Raw genomic sequence first — 3,609 nt, 5'->3', positions numbered from 1 at the left:
CCACCGCGTCGGAGACCTTTTCGTGTCACCAGCGTCGCAATCACCGTGAAATCCGTCGCCGCCGCTGCTGTACCCGCGTCGTCATCGTTCTCATCATGGAGTCGGTTGCCGTCACTTATGGCGGAGCCAGAGAGAGAGAGAGCGAGCTCGGGAGCCGAAGAGAGAAAGGAGAGACCCGCGCCAGCCACCACCACTTCTGCCGCTCGAAACCTTGCTGCCCCCGCTGGTGACCGCACTGTTGTCGTCCGCCGCCGCTGCTTGTTATTCTGAGCTACTGCACCGTTGTTACCGCCGTTCTGGTCACCGGGTGTGGCGTGGGTGATCACCGGAACCACCATCGGAGTTACCGTTATTTCAATTTAGCCGTTCGTCCTTGTTTGGGTAAGCGATGCATTCCAAAACCTTTAAATTAGCATTTCTGTTTTAAGTTGTTTGAGGATCTGAGGTCTTGGGTGTCATAGGATTGAGTTACGGGTCTTGATAGCTGAGTCTTATGGCTGTTGCATACAGCATCAAGGTGCTACGTCGTCACCGGAGCTGCTGTTGCCCCGTTTTCTCGATTATTCGTAAGCCCAGTAAGTCGTTCCTTGTTCCAAACTCTTTTAGTTACTTTTCTGTTATAGATTATTAAGTATTACGCGACATTAACGTTTTAGGATTGAGCTAAGGCTGTGTTTAGAGGCTGTGATTGCTGCGGGGACGGTCGGTATTGATGCTGTTGCTGTGGGATAAGAATAGAAATGCAGTTTGTTGCGTAGTTGAATCGCGAACGAGGTAGGGGTTTTTCTTAAATTCTATTTTATATTACAGAGTTGTTATAAATAGATATTGACGCAAGGAGATATACTTTTGTGATTATATTTGTCTTGTGAATGTGATGGTTTGTTAGACTGAATTATTGGTTGCTCGATTGCTTGAGTGAAGTACGGTTGTTGATAAGAAATGGGTTTGAAAAGTTATTTACTTAATTATTATGAAAAGTGGTTTTTCTTGGTTTGGAGTTAAAGCGGTTTGATTTTGAGTCGGTTTGATTTTATAAATGATTTAATACTTGAACTGGTTTGATTTTAAAAAGAGTTTTATTATTGGAATTGGTCTGATTTGAGAATAATTTGATATTGGAGCTGGTTCAACTATGGAAAATGTTTGGAATTTGGAAATGGTTGAGAAAATGTTTGAGAAATGTTTGGGTGGGACCCGAAAAGGGTGGCAGTGTCCAAGTTTTAGAGGAGATGCTGCCGAAATTTTATAAAATTGAAAGTCTTGCCCGAAGTGATGATTTAAAAAGATTTAGTTTTTGAACGTTATATGTTTTAAAGATTGATTTATTTAGAAAATAAAGAATTAAGTTTTGATTGAGATTGTTGATTAATGGAAAGAAGGATGATGAGGATTGATTTGAAATATGATTTTTGAATGAATTTGGAAATGGGATATGGATTGATGAATGATGATGATATTGAGAATGGCTTAAATGTTGATGAATGATGAATGAATTATTTATATGGCTTATGAATTTGAAATATCTGAGATACGAGGTTCCCTGGATTAAGTGCCGTGGCTTGCCACCACGTGTACCAGGTTGAAAACTCGATACTCTGTTGACCCTACGACGTAAGTGTGACCGGGCACTATATAAATTCCCGGGAATGATACCCCCATTGAGTAATATTGATTATTTGAGAAAAAGCTATGCATAGACTCTTGGGGATGCACGTCGGGGGACAGTCTAAGTACAATTCAGACTTGTCGGGTTGGCTGGATAACCGACAGATGAGCCTCATCAGCCATAGGACAGGCATGCATCATATGCATTTGTATGCTTTGTTTGGGTTTGAACTTATTTTGGTTTGCCTAATTGCTAAACTGTTCTTAACTGCTACTTGAACTATTTGCTGTAACTGCTACCTACTTGTGCTTTCCTTGCCTGTCTTGCTTGTGTTTGTTCTGGCGTGCTACATTTGAGATTGAACTTGGATGCTGAATTAATGATTGTGTTGTTTGATTGCGTGGTTGGTTTCTGATTGAGATTTGCTTATAAGAAAGGAAAGATTTTGGATTTCTGAAAATATTAAACATTGTTTATTTGAAAAGGTTTTGAACGATTAGCTATTGGATTTTAAAAAGGATTCATAAAGCAATGATAATCACTGAATTTGAAAACAGTTTCTTATTAAATATCTTCTTATAACAACTTTGAAACTCCGTGGTGAGACCGTGTGGTTAGGTTCTCACCCCCTACAGCTTTACCTTTTCAGGAACCGGATGAAGAATCATTAAGAAGAGATATACTGTGTTTGGTTTATAAGATGTTGTATTAATTAGATTATTTTCTTCCCTCGTCTTTGTTATTACGAGTTTGTAAGAGGGATAGGAATTGTATGTTTTATATGTAAATTATATTATGAGTTATTATGTAAGGAGTCTTGTATATGAATCTATGCCTGTTTGTATTTTTTTTTTCTTAAGATAAAGTGTTTAGTTTCGGTTTTTTTCTAAGAAAGCTGCGATACAGTGTTGAGTCACAGGCTCCTATTTTAGTATTTAGTATGTAAAGTAGTCGTAATACTTCTTGCTATCAGAATAGTGCAGCCGGAAGCGTGACTTCTGATAGTGAGGGTGTTACATTATGGTATCAGAGCAGTTCATCCTGATTAGAGCCTTGGGAATGGACTAACTATGCTTCATTGCATTCTTTGAGGGTCTGTCATGTTGTAGGTCTTGTCCAAGTAACAAGAATTAGAATTTTATGCACATGACTGCCTATTAATTAACACTGTTAGCTTGTCGTTGCATATCTGTTGATATTAAGTCTGGCCAACTTAATGTTGATGGCTATGTGAACTGGGAAGTTAATAGGTTATTATGGGCGAATTGAAATTGATAAGTAATAGGTAACGCTTATCGCACTGCTTGCGGACGCTAGGAATTAATTCTCGAGGATATTCTTTTATATGTCTCGAAAATTTTACTGATAACTTGTAACTTGTTCTTTCATAGTGTGCCTTGAAATCCTTATTTGAGATTTCTTCCTAAAAAGTAGTTTGATTATTTCTCAATTTTACCTCTTGTTGAAATGCATTCTGTTTAATCCTAACTCCTTATGTTTACTTAAATTCTTTGGAGGATTTATTTGTTTTTCCAAACTCTTTTTGATTCATGTAGTCTTTTATGTAAATCTGAAATTGTTTAAATTTTAACTTAATCCTTTCTTACTTGATTGTACCTATAATCATTCTTTAAATTTGAATATTTTGAATTTTGCATGTTTTTGTTCATATGTATTTTTTAAATCATATCTCAATTTTTTTCTTTTTAAACAAAATTTGAAATTTCTTTCAATTTTAATGTGATTTCAATATGTACTCCTAATTGACTAAATGCTTGAATATCTTTGAGATTTCTGAGGAATTACTTTTGATTCTTAGTCCAATTAAACTCCATCTTTTAAAATTTCATATATTTTGTCTTTACCTTAGAAATAGTTTTGACGAAAAACAACTTGATTTCCTACCAACCTCGCGTTGTTTTTATGTAAATTCTTAATTGATTATGTAAGGTACTTTTCAAGATTGCTGAGAAAACATTTCATCCTTAGCTTAGCTTATT

General features: G+C 36.4%; 1 long non-coding RNA gene across 1 annotated transcript; it reads left to right on the top strand.

Annotated features, from left to right (window-relative positions):
- Positions 1-656: 656 nt before the first annotated feature.
- Positions 657-2,437, top strand: LOC112806029 (uncharacterized). The gene is made up of 2 exons (XR_003203797.3): positions 657-774; positions 2,259-2,437. It is a non-coding gene; the product is annotated as an uncharacterized lncRNA (long non-coding RNA).
- Positions 2,438-3,609: the final 1,172 nt, after the last annotated feature.

The sequence above is a fragment of the Arachis hypogaea genome, chromosome 6 (assembly GCF_003086295.3).
Source record: "Arachis hypogaea cultivar Tifrunner chromosome 6, arahy.Tifrunner.gnm2.J5K5, whole genome shotgun sequence".
NCBI lineage: Eukaryota > Viridiplantae > Streptophyta > Magnoliopsida > Fabales > Fabaceae > Arachis > Arachis hypogaea.
The sequence above is the reverse complement of the archived record's forward strand: the minus strand, read 5'-3'. Positions and strand labels throughout refer to the sequence as shown.